Source organism: Ceratotherium simum, chromosome 17 (genome assembly GCF_057802395.1).
Source record: "Ceratotherium simum simum isolate JZ-2026a chromosome 17, ASM5780239v1, whole genome shotgun sequence".
Taxonomy (NCBI): domain Eukaryota; kingdom Metazoa; phylum Chordata; class Mammalia; order Perissodactyla; family Rhinocerotidae; genus Ceratotherium; species Ceratotherium simum.
The window spans coordinates 45195272-45218960 of NC_141916.1; the positions used below are offsets into that span (position 1 = coordinate 45195272).

At 37.1% G+C, this 23689-nt stretch overlaps 1 protein-coding gene across 1 annotated transcript in view; it reads right to left on the reverse strand.

Moving 5' to 3' along the window:
- PTPRO (protein tyrosine phosphatase receptor type O) overlaps window positions 1-23689 on the reverse strand; it is a 223646-nt gene that overhangs the window by 126880 nt on the left and 73077 nt on the right. The window lies entirely within an intron of this gene.

The following is a 23689-nucleotide window of genomic DNA, read 5'->3' on the forward strand; positions in this document are numbered from 1 at the left end:
TTGACGTATAAGAAAGACTTTAATAAATGGAAGACACACTATATTCTAGTATGGAAAAGATAAACGTTTTGATAATAGCAGTTTTCTTCAAATTAATTTATAAGTACATTGCATCTCAAGTCAAAATCCACCCCCCACCAAAAAAAAAAGAAACTTTATGAAACTTACGAAGCTGATTCTGTATACTTCTTTGGAGGAGTAAACACATGAGAAGAGCGACAAATATTTTGAAAAAAGAGGACAATTACTCTAGCATTTATCAGCATCAATACCATAAAGTTACAGTAATTAGAACAATGTGGTGATAGTGAAGGGATGAACAAATTAAACAATGAAAGAGAATCAAGGAGCTATAAAGAAATCCATGTATATATCAAAATCTATTTTAGAATAAAGGTATTATTTCAAATCAATGAGGGAAATAGTAACTAATACAATAAACGATGTTGGAACATTTGAGAGGAAGAGAAGATTTCTAACTCAAATTGTGCAAAAGAATGACTTGCAAATTGATTAAAGTTTTAAATGCAAAAGTCACAGAACTATAAAATTATTTTAAGAATGTCTAGGAAGTAATTTTTATAATCTCTGAGTTGGGCAAGGTCTTGTTTAATGAGATATAAAATACAAACACTATAAAGGAAAAGAAGATCAAATTTTAAAGAAAGCAGCCTAGCACAGGCTCAAAGCACAGCCCTGCAGCATTTCGAGGATTCACACCTACTAATATGTTGCATAACCTCTCACGCTGTGGCTCAGTTTTCTTAACTGTAATTTAGGGATATTGATACCTTCCCCATAGGGCTGTTAGGAAGATTAAATGTATTGACATTTTTAAAGCACATTAGAATAAACTGGCATATAATAAACATTTGTTAACTAAGCTTAAAAATAAAGCTTGCTTATGGAGTAAAATCATTGACCAAATAAAAAAACAAGTGAAATACTGTAGAAGCATTAGCATGACATAAAAACGACAAAGAAAGACTACCAGTATTTGTAAAGAAAGTCTACAAGTCAAAAAGCAAACAACCACAGATCATGAGAAAAATAAGTGAAAGACAGAAATCAAAGACAAATGTGGCTCAATCTTACTCTACTCTCTAGTAACTGGGAAAACACAAATTTAAACAGCAGTGATAACTGAGGCTTTAGGAAGAAAGCACTTGATGTCCGAGAGAGGAAAGGGACACCTGTCTAGCCCCCCAGATGAGACCTGAGACCAGGTGACTCTTGGGGTGACAAACATCTGCATCGAATGGCCTGCAAAATGGGGCCCCACCCAGCTTCCCCATTAACTTGAGCTGCCTTGGCCTGCCAATCACGCCCTGAATACTCCACACACCTCTGTGATATTTCCTCCGGCAGAAATGTCCTGCTCTACATCTGGGAATATTCTCTGCATCCTTCAAGACGAGCTCAGATGTTTTCTCTTCTGGGATATCTTCCTTAGATTCTCAGAAAAGATAAAGTCCCCTCTTTCATGCACCCATTATTTTCTTTGTTTATATATATCAACTATGGCTTGACTACCATCTCCTGACTTGTTTTTTTCTGTGTGCATATCTCCCAAAAGATTGCAAGCTCCTTAGGGACCAAGGCCATCACTAGTTTATTTCTCTAGGACGGACACATCGTAGAGATGTAATAAATCTTTGTGAATGATGAATGAATATTTATTTTAAAATACTTCCTTTCTATTTTCATGGATAACAAGTTGATTCCAAAGTCTTTAATGGATCCATCCCTACTTAAAACACAATCATACGACATTCTAAATGTTAAAGGAAAATGAGATATTTTCACCATCAATCAACGTCATTTTTTAAATTTCCATCTTCATACTCTAGTGGAACAGCCTCTTCAGAAAAAAGCTACCTTGTCAAATGTGTGAATTTTCATGTTCTATAAATACAAGAATTAAAATAGAATTGCTCTATGTAAATAAATGAGAATATATTTCACTGAAAGGATAATACATATGCTACAATTCATATTCTTGCAATATTTATTTGAGAATATTCAGTTACAACTTAAAGTGCCAGAAAAATGCTGATAATTGGAAATGTTGTCCAGAAAGTCAGAGACGCTTCTCATTCTAGATAGCCTGTCCTATTAGCCTGTCATATTTTAAAAGGCTAATGAATTCTCTTTTGATGACCAGACTCTTCTCTAACTTATGCCCCTAGATTCTCAGCTGGAGGAAGGGTGAAAGAGAAAGACAGGATGGAACTGCGATAAGTTGTCTCTGGCGTCATCTCTTATCAGTATTCATGGCATTGACTGAGTCATCTAAATGGGTTAGAGACATAATTAGGATATTGACGGGCAGAAGAAATGGATGCGACTGAACCTATGATTATCCTATTACTTGGCTTTTTCAGCACTGTGCTGAAAGCAAGGATGCAACTCTAACACCAAATAAACCTGAGATGTCATTGCACAAATGACAAACAACAAAAAAACTTCTAGGTCCCCCAAATTATGTTATAGATCAGGATGAATCAAAATATTTGCATTCATCTTAAGGCTTAAGCAATTAGTAAAATTGGGTTTATAGGCAGAATGGTGAATAATATCTGATTTTCCAAAAATATTTAAGTGCTTAGTAATGTCTAGCTATGTTTTTTTCACATGCTGGTCCAATATTGGTTTAACCATAACCTCCTTCACTTTACACTTCTACAGGAAATAGACTACAATTAAATACGGAAAATATTTTCAATTACAAGCTAATTCATGTTTTACCAGTTTATTTATTCCATCTTAACACTTCGCAAAGCAGACAATTAATGGTCTAATTTTACAAGATCAATAAATTATAAAAACTCTAAGAAACCTCGGAGAGCATCTGGTCCAGCCATCTTATTTTACACAAGAGGAATCAGAGGCCCAGGGAAGGCAAGGGATTTCTCCAAGTTTCACAGCAGTCAGAGAGAAGTAGGTCAGGCTCTGTGCTCTCTTGTCTCCCAGCCGGGGGACTTTCTACCAGGTGACCCTGCCTGCCGCTGAGTCTTTGCTTCAATTTCTCTAGAATGATTCTCTCCCTGAATGCGTAATATTTTCTCTTTCTCACCTCCCCTTAAAAAGTTAAGCAAACAAGTAAGAAATTCCCCTTGCATATCAATATGATCATAACTTTTTAGAATTTAGGGAGAGAGAATGTACAACGGGATATACAGAAATTGATAGATAGTAATTACCTCATTACATGGAGGAGAAAATTTTGGTTTTATGCAACACCGGACTTACATCTTTAATTCATATCTTCTGCTAAAACAGTGGCAGGCTTTGTGTGGCCTTTGATTAATCACTAAATATTTACCCTCTTTTAAACATTTAATATCTTATTGCCCAGTCTCTCATTTACTATAGCAAACATTTCTTACATCTTGTATTATTTACACGACCAGGAAATACGCAAAAGATGTTGGAATTAGCCACTGATGAGATGAGCCCCCAAACCTTGGGCCACATCCCCATGCTGTCACTTTGTAGCCATGTGGTTTAGGCAAGTCACCTGATCTCTCTAAGCCCTGATTTCCTCCTGAAAAAATGAGAATGCCACCATATGGCGGAATGGAAAAAGTGTATTTAGGCTAACCCTTATTCCATGGCCATCTTCTCAGGTTAAAACTGTCAAATATTGGCAGAGTTATTTGGTTCAACCTAATATGTAAAACACCTGGCACATAGTACGCATTCAGTTATATAGATAATATAATTATTATAATTACTTTTCAAGCTACTTTTTTGCTACTTCCTTCATTATAAGGCCATCTTTGTACCAAACCATCAGCTTAATATTTATGTAGTGGGTACAATGTGTAAGTTTTTAAGATTGTCTCAAATGTCCCGAAAAACAATTATTAAAAAACCAAAAAAAAAAAAAATATATCCATTTCTGTGGTTATAATGTCTTTTTTCCTGTTTGCAATCACATATGACAGAGGTGAGAATGAATTACAGCCAAAAAGTATCTTAATTCCTCTGTTTGGCGATATACAAATCCTACTCCCTGGGGTAAATTATTTTGGAACCGGGGCAAAACTTTGTTTAGCAACTCCGTGGCAGAGAAAGTATCTTAAATGGAATCATTCTTTTCTTTTTTCTGAAGTGGAAAGCTTCACATTTATTTCATTGTTCTGTTAGAACTAGATGGTAATAATAATACCCCCAATTTTAAAAATTTCTTATCATGAATCAGGTATGGTCGGAAGCATGTCATGTACTTTCAACAATCCCACGTGGTAGATGCTAATACGGTCCCACTTTAAACATGAAGAACTGAAGTGGAGAGTGACTTGCCCAGGTCATGGAGGCAGGAAAGACCAAGCCAGAATCTGACCCTAAGCAATCTGATGTTTGAACTTGGGACACCCTTTTGCTGCTCACTAGACATCACAAGGCTTTAAACATGGGAGGCCTTCAGTAATGATAAATAACATCATAAATGATTGCGAGTGGGAAACAGATACAGACTCCAAAACAAACACTCTGATACCATGGTGACATACAATAACACATTTTTATTTTTGCTTTCTTGGTCTCTACCTGGCCCAGGCAATGAAATAACAATGTGCCCGTAAACTAAATCATGCTATGCCTAGGTTTCTGAGTCATCTCTCTAGGACCACGGTATTTGGTCCTTACTACCATTCAGATACTAATTGCACTATATTATATCTTTTAATGTCAGCTGTCTTTCTTTGTTATGTGAGTTACTTTTCTCCCTCTCCCGCTCCCTCCCTCCCTTCCTTCCTTCGCTCCTTGCCTCCTTCTTTCCTTCTTTCTCTCTCTTTCTTTTTAAAAAATATATTTATTGAACTCCTACCATGTTCTAGCCAGTGAGCTAGACACTAAGGTGAATCAAACAGAACCACTGTTTCCAAAGATTCAGAGCCTGGAAGGAATACAGTAAAGTAAATAAGTCCAAGGAAAGATCATGGGTATTACAGAGATGTATATGCAAGACAGGAGTCTAGAGGGTATTGCAGTTCTGTTTAAGTCATCATTTTTTAGAGAAGTGTTTAAAGGTCAACTGATATGATGTCTAGAATTTGTTTTAAAATATTCTAATAACAATATCTATACAAAAGAGGGACAGATAAGTGAAATAATAATGGCAAAATTTTGATAATTGCTAAAACTGGGTGTTCAATACATGAACATTTATTATATTGTTGTCTCTAATTTTGCATATATTTATTTTACCATAAAAATTTACCATAAAATGTTTAAAAAGTACACCATGAACACAATTAACATTTATTGAATACTTACAAAGTGGCAGGTACTAAGTGTTTTTCCTGTGCAAACTCATTCAAATCTCACAACTACCCTGTGAGGTAGGAACTATTATTGTACCCATTTTACAGGTGAGGAAACTGACTCAGAGTGGTTCAGTAAGTTGCCTAAGTTCACAGAACTAGTGAGTGGTGGAGCTGGGCAATGTGACTCTAGAATTTACTCATTTAACCACCATGTTGTATTGTCTCTCAGTATAGGGTAATTATGACAACATACTGTATAACGCTAGTTATTTACTATTTTGGGACACTGTGCTGAATACTTTACATACAGTATTTCATTTAATCCATGTAAAAATATGAGGGCTTAAATTTTAGGATCCTTTCAATGGTGGTGTGGGTTGGTCAGGAAACGTGGTAAGATGGGAAGGAAATGATGTCTGAGCTGAATTTCTGTAACTGAAAGGCTCTCTCCCAGCATGAAAAGGATGTGATCCCATTCCAGGCAAGGAGAGAATCCTGATCAGATGCACAAAGGAGTGACGAATCAGACTGGTGGGTGCAATGGAGGAGGATTAGTTCTGAGATGGTTGGTACAAGAGTTGGGCAAGGTGGATCAGAATCAGGGAGAACTGGGGTCTGGAGGTTCTCATGGCATGCTAAGGAACTGGGGCACTATTCCAAAATTTAGGAAAGAGCCACTATCAGGTTATAAGCAGGAAAGAGACAATATCAGACTTAAATTTTAAAAAGTCAGCCAGAGAGCCCTGAAGAGTATGAGTCAGAGGGGGCAATGTCCAATATGTAACTGATTCAATTGGTTTGTTGAATGGATGCTTTGAATGCACATCTATTAATCTTCATAAATTCATTCTACTCAATGTTGGATTATTCTCTTTTCTCTGAAAACAAAAACAAAACACAGCACATCAGCTTTCACTTTTTCCTGTGCCCTTTCTCTCTCATGCACACAGTGCCTACTTAAATAATATGCTCTCAAAAGGCATTTCATAACATGATGTACCAAGTAATTTTCTTACCATAGTCTGTTTATGAATTCAAAGAAAAGAATTCCCATAGGTCAAACTTTGAGATCACCATTACTTTATTCTGTGGCTTAGATGGCTTGGAATTCATCTGAATTGTTAGAAAAAATGATTTTGCTTTAGCTTTAATTAAGTATTTGGCTACATTCCTCATGTGTAATAAAAATATTTATTTCCAGGGATCTTAAAAAGGAGGGAAGCAATCTGAATTGCTTCATCCTCTAGCATGCACTCTTTTTCTTTATAGATGCTATTTTTAATGGGCAGCTTTATAGCTACACTGACCTTTCTCTAAAACTCCTGAGTCTGAAAAATTAGATCACGTCAATTAGCACTCCCCATCATTACTGGAGCATCTTAAAATGATAAATGAACTAGTTGGCATGAATAAAAGGAGGCTTTTCTCAATGAGCACATGAATATCTGCTAAAATCATAGGTGATCTGTGCCCATTAGGTCTATGCTTCAAACTCACCTTTGTTCTTTCAAAATTGTATCTATTTTGATCTTCTAGCTTGAAAGTGTAACTAATTTAATGTGCATTAGCAATGCTCAAAATTTTACATTGTAGAAAATGTCATCCGCCATGAAAGATCTTACTATTGAAGCTTTCAAAAGTATCACAATTTTTCTACTTTTTTTTACAATATTTTGTGCGTGAGTGTTTATAGTGTGATTGGTCCCTATAATCACGTCTGCTGAAGGTCCTTTAAGCATGACCAATCATATCTACACCTCAGGAAGCTCATAATCCAAGCCAGAACCAACAACAACAGGAGTTGAGCTAGGCAGTTCATTCATTCAACAGACATTTATTGAAGCCCCTCTCTGTGCCTGATACTGGGAATCTAGCAGTGAATACAATGGATGTTGTGGAGTTTACAGAGAAGTTAATCACTATTAGTAATTAATTTGTGCTATAATATGGAGAGCTTGGAGTGATTAAGCATTTTCACATTGCAGCAAGTAGAGAGGCCCTCTGCATTAACCTCTTTGCCCGTGCTTCTCAAAGTTCTTACCCACGAGGCGATCCATGAACTTGTGCTTGATTGAAAGTCAACACACTGTTGCCTTCATTGAAAAAGTCTCCCCAAGGAAAAAATAGTAGCTGAAATTGAGAGTATGCCTAATGATGTAGGTAATTTATATTCTGGCACAAGCTCCTTATCTCATCATGCACATTCTACCCAGGTCCTTATCTTGCTGCAGACTAGTAAGAAACGATTTGCAGATGGGCAGCCAATCTTCTGACCTCACTTTGGATTGCATTGCTCTAGACTATATTCCTGCCTTGTTGAGAGTTATCAACAGTAGGCTCAGTTCACAAAGGCTGTAATTTGAGTGCACGCTTAAGGAAAGATTAAATCTTAGTGTTAAAGGCCATGAAGAATCTCAGTTCAGAGCAGACTCAGTTCAGCACAGACACAAAAGAGAATTTAGGACATTCAGTTACATTCCTTTGATCACACTGGTTAAGACTCTACCATCAGTTCCTCTGCGAAAAGAAATTGGAGTGTGATCAATACTTACTATGTACTTGTTAGAATAGCTTCTCAAACAAAATGTGCATATAAATCCCCTGGGGACCTTGTTAAGAATTCGAGTCTGATTTAGCAAATCTGGGGCAGGCCCTGGTATCTACATTTTTAACAAGCTTCCAAGTGATTCCAATGTTGCTGGACAGTGGGTCACATTGAGTAGCGAGGCTTGGTGTTTATGGCATTTACAGTTCATGATATACATCATTACACAAATTGGGTTCAGTCATTCTCAATATATTCTTTTGCTGTTTTCATGAAGACATGAACTAAAGATTCTCTATCTGATGCTGTATTCAAGATTCTTGTGTTCAGGGTTATTAAAAACTGGTAAGTAATATGCATAGAATTTACTCATTTCTTTCTTGATATCTTATATTTGTACCTGTATGATTAATTAGTAGGTTTTTACCTTGTGCTGAGTATCTGTATAGAATAGTTGGACTGTGTAGGAATAAAGGAGCTGACCATTTCCAGAAAGTTGTTCAGATAGGTCCACAAAGCATGAGAGTCTAGAGTCCCGTGGCTTTTGGGAAGACACAAATCCAGAAAGTTGTTCAGATAGGTCCACAAAGCATGAGAGTCTAGAGTCCCGTGGCTTTTGGGAAGACACAAATAGGGCTTGGGTGAAGAAGGATAAGAGAATCTTTCAATTACATCCAATCTGTATAAGTGTGTATAGACAGGAACTTAACGTAAAATTTATATTCCAGCCACTTTTGCCCTTCTCCTCATATGGTATATTGATTTTCTATTATGATTTGTCTCTGGCCAACCACTGACCCAAGGACAAATTCATAAAGGTAATGAAGAGAAAGCCAGAGAACTCAAGTGTCATTGTTTACAACTTAGAGGAAAATCTGCACAACTCCACTTAGTCACAGAGAAGAGCATGTCAGTTGCCAAGAAAACCACTGCCAAGACATAAAGAAACTGCTTGTTTTCTAACAGAGGGCTGTCAACAAAGATCCTGGAAAACTGGATTGACAGAGAGGAGCTGAGATTTAGCTCAGCAATGAATCATAGCATGTGGGAAATGTTAAGTAAGCTTGAGACTCATGATTCATTCATTCATTCAACATGACAAGGATGTGGCATTGGGAAAGGTTCCAAAGTCTTAAGTCTGTGCCTTTCAGTACTGATCAACAAAATTTGTTCAATGAATATGAGCTAGACACTGTACTAGGTGCAGGAGATACAAAGATGAATAAGAAATAGTCTCTGGCCTCAAGTGGTCTACTGCTTATGGGACTGACTGACCAATAAATTAGAGATTAAAATATAGGAGAAGTGCTATTCGTCTCACGTCTGAGTTACATAATCCCTGAACTTAAACAGGAGATTTTATTGGGATTCTGATTATAACAAAGCTCTTTATCATGTGATTGTTACCTGTTGACATAATTTTGGTTTTCTATAGCAAAAAGGAAACTTCTGCTCTCTTCTTTATGACAGCCTTTTAATATTTGAGGCTGACAATCATAATTATATTTAGATACTTCTTCAGGGTAAACACATTTCTTTTTCTAAAGAATGATAGAAGGACATATAGTTAATTCTTAGCACATTATTTTACTTGTATAATCAATAGAATGTATAATAAATTCATTTCATCTAACAAAACCTTTATTTATATAAGAGAAAGAAGAAAGAGCTGGGGACAATTTGAAACAGCCACTTTTGCTTACTTTTTTTTTTTTTTTAAAGATTTCATTTATTTATTTTTTCCCCCCAAAGCCCCAGTAGACAGTTGTGTGTCATAGCTGCACATCCTTCTAGTTGCTGTATGTGGGACGCGGCCTCAGCATGGCCGGAGAAGCAGCGCGTTGGTGCGCGCCCGGGATCCGAACCCGGGTCGCCAGCAGTGGAGCGCGCTCACTTAACCACCAAGCCACGGGGCCGGCCCCTGCTTACCTTTTTAAAGCAAGCTGCTGATTAGCTGGGAGATTACAAAGAGGTCATTTAGGGCATTTTGTCCCTGGGCAGCTGGATGGGTCAGCAAGGAAAACAATTTAGGTTATTTACGGGTGTTCCAAAATCTGAGTGTTTTCCTGTGAAGTGGGCATGGCAGCTGTCTCTTATTGGTCTCTCAGCGTTCTTTCTTAGCCTCTCCATCTTCTCTGTGCCAGCTCTTCACTATTTTTCTTATTAGAACTTCTCACGCACAAAATGCTTTCTAGATTCCACACCATCTTGGTGGACTTAGCTTTTGAGCTTATTCTTGAAGAAATTAATGGGCAGTGTTGGCCTTGTACTCTCCATGGTAACGTTATAGGCTTAAAAAATAATTGGGTAGGGCCGGCCCCGTGGCTTGGTGGTTGAGTGAGCGCGCTCCACTGCTGGCGGCCCAGGTTCGGATCCGAGGCTTGCACCGACGCGCTGCTTCTCCGGCCATGCTGAGGCCGCGTCCCACACACAGCAACTAGAAGGATGTGCAGCTGTGACACACAACTATCTACTGGGGCTTTGGGGGGAAAAATAAATAAATAAAATCTTAAAAAAAAAAAAATAATTGGGTGGATTTAGACCAATTTAGCATCATGTACAGATTCGGGAATGGTACTTTTCTAAATGGCTATATTAGACGACCAAATTTCTTTTTTCCAGAAAAAATAATCACATCTGTTTCCTCCTTTTTTTCGTTCTTTTAAAAATTAAATGTTAGTTGACGCTTACTTGCTTCTCTTACAGGTGTTCAGATAATTGAGTTTCTAGCCAAGGTAAGTGTGAAGAAGAGAAGCCACTCTAACAGGTAATTTAGGATTGTGATTGAAGCAGCTAAATAAATTAAAATTTATATAAATACTGTCGAAAGTATTTTTATTTATTTATTTATTTTTTTTAAACTTTGTTTTTTTGTTTCCTCCCAAAGCCCCAGTAGATAGTTGTATGTTATAGCTGCACATCTTTCTAGTTGCTGTATGTGGGATGCGGCCTCAGCATGGCCGGAGAAGCGGTGCATCGGTGCGCGCCCGGGATCCGAACCTGGGCCGCCAGCAGCGGAGCGCGCGAACTTAACCACTAAGCCATGGGGCCGCCCCTGAAAGTATTTTTGACATCAGACCCTTACAACTCTTAGAAGGATACTCAACAGAAAGGGTACACCTCCAATAGAACATATGCATAAGAGCTCAATTTACCAGAGTAAAATAAAATAGTGTCTATGCAGAGGATTGAATTAAGGCAAAGGAAAATAAAGGTGAAAAAAATGATGTTTTATGCCAATGCACCTAGCTTGATTCTGACTGAGTAATAAACGTTATTGAGGACCTGCGAGATGAGGGACCTTGTGCTAGGAGGTTGTATGTTTCTGGAATGCTTTGCTACTGAATGTGTGGCCTGCAGGACAGCAGCATTAGTATCGTTTGGAAACTTGTGATAAATGGATCTAAATCTGCATTTTAACAAGATTCCTTAAATCTTATGAATAGCATTCATATGTAATTTAAAGTTTGAGGAGCACACCTCTTATGCAAACAGGAGATCAACATTTCCTAAATGTATGTCACAATGTGTTAAATTACTTGTGGGAATCAGTATTTTAACAAGGGACCCAGGAGATTCTTTCGTTTAGAACAAGTCTGGTAAACATTGAACTAGATAAATATCTATACAAAGGCAGATGGGGTAAAGATCAATTGGTTCCCTTCTAATTACTTTGCAATTTACATTTTGTACTTCGTGGATATATGGAAATATTTGTTTAGCACATTGACACAAACTTTAATTTTCAATATGTTTCCTGATCCTAAGTCAGTAGTTTTAAACCTTGATGTATTAGCTTTAACCCTTTGCTCAAATGAAATATTTTTCCCACTTAAAAAAATCTTTTAATCATTTAAAATCTTTTTTTAATCTCAAAAAGAGTGTGATTTTAAAATCCATTAGTGTATTTTTATTCAAATCACATCCAATCATTAATTCTATCAAGGACATTTACTCATTGGCCTGTATTTTTCTGTAAGTACAAAAAGGTGTTTTGTTTTGTTTGTTTTTTTGTTTTTGGCTTAAATCAACACACATTTATTGTCCTATAGTTCTGGAGGTCAGAGTTGGAAATCAGTTTCACTGGGCCAACATCAAGGTGTCTGCAGGGGCATGCTCCTTCTGGAGGCTCTAGGAAACAATCTGTTTCTTTGCCTTTTCCAGCTCCTGGAGCTTCATTCCATGAATTCCTTGGTTCAAGGCCCTCTCCTGGGCTCAAGGCCCTTTCTTCCATCTTCAAAGCCAGCAGCATAGCATCTTGCCTTAGTCGTCACATTGTCCTCTCCCTGTGTTCCATAGTTGAATCTCTCTTTGTCTCTTTCTTATAAGGACATTAGCTTACCAGTTTGTTATAAAAAGATATAACTCAGAAACAGCCAGATGGAAGAGATACATAAGGCAAGATACGAGAGCACCGAACTTCCGTGCCGTCTCCCAGTACAATAATCTCTCCAAATCTCCATGTGTTCACCAACCTGGATGCTCCACTTAAAGTGTTTTATAAAATATAATACTGTTTCCAGTAATTAATGGCTAGCACTTGAAAGTGCAATTCTTTCCGGAGAATGCAAAGATGATCAAATATTCATTTATAAGAAGATACAAAATAAAATATTATCCAAAACAATTACTTAGGTTTGTTTATTGTCGCTTTCTGATAATGACTCAACTAGTTATAAATAGGATGACCAAAAAAAAGTATAAGTTACAGAAACGTTAATTAAGGGTTTTCTTCATTCCAAAAGCAGCAACAGCTAAACTTATGTCTTAAACAGAAAGAACATTTTTGGTGATTTAGCCAATGGCCCCTTGATAGACTTTCTCACAGTATAACATTTTATTTTACAGAATTTTAACAGCCAGATTATAGAACTCTTAATAAAAAAGTCTTATGTCTCTTGAAATAAATATAAAATGTTGTAGCTGACATTGTACATCAGTTTAAGGATGTATAAAATACAGGAAAAAAATCTAATTTCTAAAAATTGCTTTTCAAAAGGAACAATATCCCTTAGGGGAGGAAATAATAACACTATGTGCTATAAAAAATTGTAAGGCATTTTTCAAATGCTATTCTCACCAGAAAATCTAGCATTCATAGCTTCAACCACGTGTGAGTGACCCCAAAGACATTTTGCAATTTTGCCGACATATGGGTCTGAGCCCAGTGAGTAAAAACAATAAACATGGTGGTAAATGATCTTGGCAGAATTTCCACCATGCCCATCTCAAGGAGGCTTGATGGCTCTCTTTTTTCTTATTTAGTGATAATTATTTAGATCGTTTTTAGATTGCCTGAAGCATGCTGCTTGGCCAATATAACTTATTTTCTCACAAATCGTGATAGGACTAGGTTAAATAAAGGAAAATGACCCCAAATAATGCTCTGAATCTTTGTGGCAAATCATAGGTGAGAATTAAGCTGTTATAAAAAAATAGAATAAATTGAAATCACTTTTTAAGTAGACTGTATTCCGATTGCCTAATTCAAGCATCATGGTAGACTTTAGTATTGTCCTTTAGACTCCCTGTCTTAAATATCAAATGTGTCCACCAAGCTCTTAGGTCAGGGTTGAATATGCTTAAGTGTCATGTTCAGACATTAGAATGGTAGTGAGATGTGTTAGAATGTTTTGTATCAATACACAGTCACTGTTGATTACTTTGAGATCCGCAAGTCCCACAACTTTGCTTTCAGCCTCTCCGTAGACAGTCTCACCTTTTCTGTTCCCTTTCCAAGGGCAAGGCATATGCCCCGGAGAAGCAGGAAAAGTAGTTTATTTAAAGAAGATAAAAATAAGACTGCTTTCTCTGAAGCAAACTTGCTTTGGTCACCAGGAAAAAGACCTGCTGATCACTCTCTATTTCATTTTCACACGAAAAAATAGCCTATGTTTTCTGTGTAGATGATGGAAACAAATATCTAGAAAAATTTAGGCAAATAATTAACTTAGACCATATATAGTTATCTGAATATAACAATTAAGAGGTGGTGGGATTAAAAATCTGAATAATTGCTTTGACTCTGGAGGTAACAATACATTCTAAATTACCAAACATCCTTCTTACTTTTTTAATTAAGTAATTTTTTAAATTACTGAATGACCTAAAGGGCATTCATTACCTTCAAGATACAGTTTGAATATCATTTTTTCTAATAATCAACTTCACATTTCTCATAGCAGTGTACTTCCGCAGACTTTAATTTAGTGAGCTAACATTTCCTCATTACCAAAAATATGGCATAATTGTCCATGTAATTCCTTTAGGAAGTTAATTGCATAGCATCCTGATCTCAGCTTGGAAAATTAGCTGTCAGGGACACATAATTTCTATGTGCCAAGATTTAAACTAATATCCTTCCAATTTTATTGTCAAAAATGGGGAGTTATATTAGATGTGGAAGTCAATAATAAATCACTCCTTCAATAAGGGGCCTGTGGTGTCCTCATCATGAAAGATCCTACATTTCAATCCCCCGACTACACTATTCTGTATCATATTGCTTACACTTCTATTAGGATACAATAATATTTTTACTATTGGCAGGACTTTCTATTAACTGTTATTGATGATATCATGCAGATATGAATCTAATTTATAGTCTATAACTATTTACATAGAACAACTTAAATTTATCTTTGCAATTATACCTGGAAATTGTCAATGAAATTCATTTTCAGGAGAAGTATATATAAATTAATTTACATAGAATATATAGGATCATATTTCACTTTTGCTTTCGTTTTCTAGCGTGTTTTTTTGCTTCTTTCATTCTCAGTTTTTTTCTGTCGGTAAAAATAATCTAAAAATACTTGTCCTTAAAAGCTACAAAGGAGAGACTTACACAGAATCACTTTTGTGTGTTTGGGTCATGAATATACCTTGAATATTTACAGAAAGTCCATAAACCCATATGATATAAATGGTACATAATAAGTAACACATTATTATTTTGATAATACTATCTCAGTTTAATTAATGGAAAGATACTGATAGCTAACTTTTACATTAGAAATGAAACTAAGTAAGCATGATTACCTTAAATAATATCTAATAATACAATATTATTTATGAACCTCCGTTGTTAATTATTTCAAAAACATTAGCATTACCCCCCACCCCAGAAAACTTAACTTAGTTGCTTGTTCAAAGAAAGTCTTCAGGCACTGTATTTTGTTTCTAATGTAGACCATTGCTACTTTTTCCTTTAATTTAGATGTATAATTTAAAATTTTTTCCCAACCCATGCCTCTTGGGATACACGTGCCTTTCTTCTTTGGGGATGCTATGCATGCCCCAAGCTGGAGGAGAGACAGGCCTGGATCTGGGGTTCAGGGGCACCCCACTTCCTAAGGCTTCATCCTCAAAGAAGACAGTCCTTACATTTCGGAGGCTGTCAGATTCCTGGGAAAGGTGATGTTCTAAATATGCAGGTTTTCAGCACCATCCTTGCTTGGTATAAAATGTCCTCCAAAAGAGGATGATCATCTGGTGGCTGAAAAACCCAGCTCAATTACACTGGCCTGCAGTCCTGCCCTCTTGGCCCCAAAGCCTCACCCCAACCACTCCCACCCACACCATCCCTTCAGGCCCAGCCCGCTGTGGGCGCCAGCAACCTCTTGCTACGCCCCAGGGAGTGGCACTGCGCACTTGCTGTAACCAATGTCAGGCCTTCTTTCTCCCTTCCCTTTTCCATACTGATCCTTCCCACACCCTCCCAGAGTAGGTCCCCTTCACAGCAATTCCAGCTCTCTAGTTTCCCTCAAAGCACTGACCCAGCTCACAACCCCATCAGATACTTCTATTTGCCTCCCCTCAAATAATAATCAAATGCTAAATAGTCAAAATGCTAAATTTATCATTCTTTAAGTCCCAAACTTCTATACAAATACAACACAACAGGAACCACCATATCGAATGCCAAACACTACACACTTATTCAAAAATACCCTCAACCATTAGTAAGAAAAAACCCCACTCCATTATTAGATTAGGATACTGAGACTCAAGAGTAATTTGCTCAGGGCTACACATTAAGAAAATGAATGAGAGAAATTTGATTCAAATTCAGGACCATCTGTCTTTGCATACTTGTTCTTTCCCTTGGCCACACTGATTTTCAGTGGTAATGTAGTAAACAAAAAATCCTATTGATATGATTATGAACCTGTGAGGAAAAAATGGTCATGGAGTTCAATTATTTTGTGCCAATTCTGATTAACATTTGCTCTCATGTCAAATAAAGACCAAAGATCTTGTTGCATTTAGGGAACTGTTTTCCTTATGAATGTTTCACTTGTTATGTTTATTGATTTGTTATTTCTGGTGTCATTTTCATGCAAATTTTTATTTCTTTTTCTTAATTCTGTAAATCCTCTTTCCACTTCTTTCTTTCTGTCTGTCTGTCTCTCTCTTTTTTCCCATTATCCTTTAACCAGTAACTCTTCTGTATACCTTCATCCGGCAGGCATCATTATCAGGAGGCTCTCTCTTCTAATACATTTCTCTAAGCTTCTTGAATCTAGTGGTCTCTGAGAGTAAGAGGGAGAGGAAGGATACTTCCTATGGGTTGTCACTACAATAAACATTACATTTACACTCTTGTCCACTGCTTATCAGAAGTATTGATGTGGCCTTGACAAATGAAAGCAAATACTCTCCTGGCTTGTGCTGTTTCCTAACTCGAAGTGCCAGGGAAAAACTTCTGCATAAACACATGTCTCTCAGAAGAGGCGACCAACACACCGTGGGTCTATGTAAATTGGCAATGCCTCTGAATCCTTTGTTGTCAGGCCTCTCAAAGCTGGAACCATCTTGGAGAAAGTAAATTGGCACAGGGAGAGACAAGGTCAGGCTTTGAAGTCAGCTACAGTGCTTTGACACAGTGGTAATATTTATTGGCTGACTTCTACCGGATCCTTTTTTTCTTCAATAGATTCTGGTGAGTTTGACTTAGATCATCTAAGTTAGGTATGGCTATAAAATATTATTTTTAAAATAATAACCTTAGGAGGTTAATATAGAAATATCATTTATTCAAGAAAGTAAGGAAGTGGAAATATAATTGAATTATCCTCAACTTTTATTGAGAGTCCGCTAGTCACAGGGCACTCTGTTAGGTAGGACCTCGAGATACCAAGTGGCATGATTTATCACCTGTTATCTCTCAGGGTTTATAATCTAGCTGGGGAGATTGGACAAAGATATAAAAAAGACAAACATGAGTACAAAGTAGCATATGTCAAAAGATATAGGACAAATATCCTTTAAAGTGTTTAGAGGAGGTAATAATTACAAAGGTTGAATTTTCAGGGAAGATTTTCAAAAGGGAACTAGGACTTGAATTCAACTTTGAAGCAAAAGGAGACTTAAGGTATTAATAACAATAACAAGTACCATTTATTGGATCCTTATGTGCCAAACTTAGTGCTTTACAAGTATCTAAAACTCTTAACAGCCCAAGGAGGTTGACATAGTGTTGCCATTTTACAGGTAAAGAAACTGGAGTTGAGTGACATTACAGTGTGTTATATCACCTTTAAAGTGGAAAATAAGGTGCATTTTCTTCTATTTTCACACCTCACACATGATGTTTATGAAAAAAATCTACATAGAAAATTTGACTTCCATCAAGGTTAAAAAAACTTTTTCAAATGACGTAAAGAAAGAATAGAATCTTACATGACTGATCTACTCTCCAATACCATTGCCATTTTACCAAATGTAGGATGTCATTGGTCTTATTTGGGGAAAGATACTTGATAATATAGCCTTTCATAGAGTACTAAAGTAAAAATGACTAAATTTATCTCTCTTTTTTTTATTTTTATTTATTTTTATTTTTTTATTATTTTTATTATTTTTTTATTTTTTTATTATTATTTTTTTAATTTTTTGTTTATTGCAGTAACATTGGTTTATAACATTGTAAAAATTTCAGGTGTACATCATTGTACTTCTATTTCTGCATGGACTACATCATGTTCACCACCAAAATACTAATTACAACCCATCACCACACACATGTACCAAATTATCCCTTTCACCCTCCTCCCTCCCCCCTTCCCCTCTGGTAACCACCAATCCAATCTCTGTCCCTATGTGTTTGTTTATTGTTGTTATTATCTACTACTTAATGAAGGAAATCATACGGTATTTGACCTTCTCCCTCTGACTTATTTCACTTTGCATTATACCCTCAATGTCCATCCATGTTGTCACAAATGGCTGGATATCATCGTTTCTTATGGCTGAGTAGTATTCCATTGTGTATATATACCACAGCTTCGTTATCCATTCGTCCCCTGATGGGCACTTAGGTTGCTTCCAAGTCTTGGCTATTGTGAATAACGCTGCAATGAACACAGGGGTGCATGTACATTTGCAAATTGCTGTTTTCAAGTTCTTTGGATAAATACCCAGCAGTGGAATAGCTGGCTCATATGGTAGTTCTATCCTTGATTTTTTGAGGAATCTCCATACTGTTTTCCATAGTGCCTGCACCAGTTTGCACTCCCACCAGCAGTGTATGAGAGTTCCCTTTTCTCCACATCCTCTCCAACACATATTGTTTCCTGTCTTGTTAATTATAGCCATTCTGACGGGCGTGAGGTGATATCTCATTGTAGTTTTGATTTGCATTTCCCTGATAGTTAGTGATTTTGAACATCTTTTCATGTGTCTGTTGGCCATCTGTATATCTTCTTTGGAGAAATGTCTGTTCAGGTCTTTTGCCCATTTTTTAATTGGGTTGGTAGTTCTTTTGTTGTTGAGATGCAGAGTTCTTTATATATTTTGGAGATTAAGCCCTTATCAGATGTATGGTTTGCAAATATCTTCTCCCAACTGTTAGGTTGTCTTTTCGTTTTGTTGATGGTTTCCTTTGCTGTGCAGAAGCTTTTTAGTTTGATGTAGTCCCATTTGCTTATTTTTTCTATTGTTTCTCTTGCCTGGTCAGATGTGGTGTTTGAAAAGATGTTGCTAAGACCGATGTGGAAGAGCGTACTGCCTATGTTTTCTTCTAGAAGTTTCATAGTTTCAGGTCTTACATTCAAGTCTTTAATCCATTTGGAGCTAATTTTTGTGCATGGTGTAAGGTAAGGGTCTACTTTCATTTTTTTGCATGTGGCTATCCAGTTTTCCCAACACCATTTGTTGAAGAGACTTTCTTTTCCCCATTGTATGTTTTTGGCTCCTTTGTCAAAGATTAGCTGTCCATAGATGTGTGGGTTTATTTCTGGGTTTTCGATTCTATTCCATTGATCTGTGTGTCTGTTTTTGTGCCAGTACCATGCTGTTTTGGTTACTATAGCTTTGTAGTATATTTTGAAATCAGGGAGTGTGATACCTCCAGCTTTGTTCTTTTTTCTCAGGATTCCTTTAGCTATTCGGGGTCTTTTGTTGTTCCATATAAATTTTAGGATTCTTTGTTCTATTTCTGTGAAAAATGTTGTTGGAATTTTGATAGGGATTGCATTGAATCTATAGATGGCTTTAGGAAGTATGGACATCTTAACTATGTTAATTCTTCCAATCCAAGAGCATGGAATATCTTTCCATTTCTTTGTGTCTTCTTCAATTTCTTTCAGAAATGTTTTATAGTTTTCGGTGTACAGATCTTTCACCTCTTTGGTTAAGTTTATTCCTAGGTATTTTATTCTTTTTGTTGCAATTGTAAATGGGATGGTATTCTTAATTTCTCTTTCTGCTACTTCGTTGTTAGTGTACAGAAATGCAACTGATTTTTGTATGTTGATTTTGTATCCTGCAACTTTACCATATTCGTTTATTACTTCTAAAAGTTTTCTGGTGGATTCTTTAGGGTTTTCTATATATAAAATCATGTCATCTGCAAATAGTGACAGTTTCACTTCTTCCTTTCCAATTTGGATCCCTTTTATTTCTTTCTCTTGCCTGATTGCTCTGGCTAGGACTTCCAGTACTATGTTAAATAGGAGTGGTGACAGTGGGCATCCTTGTCTGGTTCCTGTTCTTAGAGGGATAGCTTTCAGTTTTTCACCATTGAGGATGATATTAGCTGTGGGTTTCTCATATATGGTCTTTATTATGTTGAGGTACTTTCCTTCTATACCCATTTTATTCAGAGTTTTTATCATAAATGGATGCTGGATCTTGTCAAATGCTTTCTGTGCATCTATTGAGATGATCATGTGATTTTTGTTCTTCATTTTATTAATGTGGTGTATTACGTTGATTGATTTGTGAATGTTAAACCATCCCTGCATACCTGGAATAAATCCCACTTGATTGTGGTGTATAATCTTTTTAACATATTGTTGTATGCGATTTGCTAGTATTTTGTTGAGGATTTTTGCATCGATGTTCATCAGTGATATTGGCCTGTAATTTTCTTTTTTTGTGTTGTCCTTGTCTGGTTTTGGTATCAGGGTAATGTCAGCTTCGTAGAATGAGTTAGGGAGCTTCCCCCCTCCTCAATTTTTTGGAAGAGTTTGTGAAGGATAGGTATTAAGTCTTCTTTGAATGTTTGGTAGAATTCACCAGGGAAGCCGTCTGGTCCTGGACTTTTATTTTTGGGGAGGTTTTTGATTACTGTTTCGATCTCCTTACTGGTGATTGGTCTATTCAAATTCTCTACTTCTTCTTGATCCAGTTTTGGAAGGTTGTATGATTCTAAGAATTTATCCATTTCTTCCAGATTGTCGAATTGGTTGGCATATAGCTTTTCATAGTATTCTCTTATAATCTTTCGTATTTCTGAGGTGTCTGTTGTAACCTCTCCTCTTTCATTTCTGATTTTACTTATTTGTGCCTTCTCTCTTTTTTTCTTGGTGAGTCTAGCTAAAGGTTTGTCTATTTTGTTGATCTTTTCAAAGAACCAGCTCTTGGTTTTATTAATTTTTTCTATTGTTTTTTTGGTCTCTATTTCATTTATTTCTGCTCTGATTTTTATTATTTCCCTTCTTCTACTGATTTGGGGCTTTGTTTGTTCTTCTTTTTCCAGTTCCTTTAGGTGCATTGTTAGATTGTTTATTTGAGATTTTTCTTGTTTGTTGAGATAGGCCTGTATCGCTATAAACTTCCCTCTTAGAACTGCTTTTGCTGTATCCCATAAATTCTGGCATGTCGTATTTTCATTTTCATTTGTCTCCAGGTATTTTTTGATTTCTTCTTTGATTTCTTCGTTAACCCAGTCGTTGTTCAGTAGCATTTTGTTTAATCTCCACGTATTTGTGGCTTTTCTGATTTTCTTCCTATAGTTGATTGCCAGTTTCATACCGTTGTGGTCAGAAAAGATGCTTGGTATTATTTCAATCTTCTTAAATTTATGGAGACTTGTTTTGTGGCCTAATATGTGATCCATCCTGGAGAATGTTCCATGTGCATTTGAAAAGAACGTGTATTCTTCGGTTTTTGGATGGAATGCTCTGTATATATCTACTAGGTCCATCTGTTCTAGTGTGTCGTTTAAGGCCAATGTTTCCTTATTGATCTTCTGTTTGGATGATCTATCCGTTGGTGTAAGTGGAGTGTTAAAGTCCCCTACTATTATTGTGTTATTGTCTATTTCTGTTTTTATGTCTGTTAATAATTGCTTTATATATTTAGGTGCACCTACATTGGGTGCGTAGATATTTACAAGTGTTATATCCTCTTGTTGGATTGTTCCCTTGATCATTATGTAATGCCTTTCATTGTCTCTTTTTACAGTTTTTGTTTTAAAGTCTATTTTGTCTGATATGAGTACTGCTACCCCAGCTTTCTTTTCATTGCCATTTGCATGGAGTATCTTTTTCCATCCCTTCACTTTCAGTTTGTGAGTGTCTTTAGGTCTGAAGTGTGTCTCTTGTATGCAGCATATATATGGGTCTTGTTTTTTTATCCAGTCAGCCACCCTATGCCTTTTAACTGGAGCATTTAGTCCATTGATGTTTAAAGTAGCTATTGATAAGTATGTACTTACTGCCATTTTTTAACTTTTTTTTTTTCTCAGTGTTTTAGTAGTCCTTCCCTGTTCCTTACTTCTTCTATACAGAATTGATGGTCACTTTAGTTTGACCTCTGTCTGAAAGCTGTACTCTTTAACTCCCCTCCTCCCTCCTTTTATGTTATTGATATCATATCTAAACTCTTTGTTGTGCATTTGTATCCATTACGTTCTAATCATGGAAATAGATAATTTTTCCTATTTGTGGTCTTCTCTTTCCCCCTTAAATCGTCCCTTTAACATTTCTTGTAGCACTGGTTTCTTGGTGACAAACTCCTTTAATTTTTGCTTATCTGGGAAAATTTTGATCTCTCCTTCCATTTTGAATGATAATCTTGCTGGGTAGAGTATTCTTGGCTGTAAGTTTTTTCCTTTTAGCACTTTAAATATATCGTGCCATTCTCTTCTAGCCTGTAAGGTTTCTGCTGAGAAGTCAGCTGATAGCCTTATGGGGTTTCCTTTGTATGTAACTTGATATTCTCTTGCAGCTTTTAGGATTCTCTCTTTATCTTTAATTCTGGACATTTTGATTATGATGTGTCTTGGTGTGGGTCTCTTCGGGTTTATCTTGTTTGGGGCTTTCTGTGCTTCCTTTTCCTGGATGTCTGTTTCCTTCCTTAGGTTAGGGAAGTTTTCCTCTATTATTTCTTGAAATAGATTCTCTGCCCCCTTGTCTCACTCTTCTCCTTCTGGGACACCTATAACACGGATGTTAGTGCGCTTGATGTTGTCCCAGAGGTCCCTTAGACTGTCCTCACTCTTTTTAATTCTTTTCTCTTTTACCTGTTCACCTCAGGTAATTTCTTCTAGTCTTTCGTCCAGCTCACAGATCCATTCTTCTGTATCCTCTACTCTGCTTTTGAGTCCCTCTAATGAATTTTTCATTTCCAGTATTGTATTCGTCATTTCTGATTGGTTCTTTTTTATATCTTCCATTTCTTTGTTGACATTCTCACTGAGTTCATCTATTATTCTCCCCAGATCAGTGAGCATCCTTAACACTCTTAGTTTGAACTCTCTGTTGGGTAGGTTGCTCATTTCTGTTTCACTTAGTTCCTTTTCTGGGGTTTTGTCCTGTTCCCTTACTTGGAATGTATTCTTTTGCCTCCTCATTTTGCCTCTTTCCCTGTGCTTGTGTCTACGTATTAGGTAGGTCAGCTACGTCTCCTGCTCTTGGATAGGTGACCTTATGTAAGTGATGCCTTAGGAGGCTTCCAGTGTGCTTCCCTCAGTTCTCAATGTTCCAGGGGTGGCCCCTATGTGGGCTACCTGTGTCCTTCTATTGTGGCCTGTTAGCTCTCCCTATAGGCGCCCAGGGAGGCTGAGTTATGCTCCTGACCAGCTGTTGTAATGCTCAGCTGCTTGTAGTTGTTGTAGGCCCTTCAGTCTCTTTATCAGGTGTGGGGAGCCCCAGCACAGTTGGCTGTAAGTTCTAATACCACATTTGTGTTGCAGTATTTCTTTTAACTGAGTAGGCCCCTAGCGTGGCAGGTTGTTAGGCTCAGAGCCTTACAAATGCTATAAGCCTCTAGCCTATTAGGTCTCTTGTCAGCTCTCTGAGGATTGCAGCTGGGTGGGGCTGGCCTCAGGCACAGGAGCACCCAATTGTTTCAGGCTTTGGAAGGTGGGGCAAACCTCCTATGTGGGTCTTTGAGAAGCACAAGTCTTCTGCAGCTGACAAGCCCTGTTGCTCACAGGTCCACACACACAGTCAACACAGTCCTGCCCCGCGTGAGCGCCATGACCTCCCCAAGCGGACCCAGTCTCTCCACGGCGGGAGCCCTATACACTCTGCCACCGCCCCACACTCTCCACCCGCTCCTTGTGCGCACCCTGCCCGCTCAAGTCGGCTCAGTTGCCAGGCTGCAGAGAATCCAGTCACCAATCTATGCAGGCCCACAC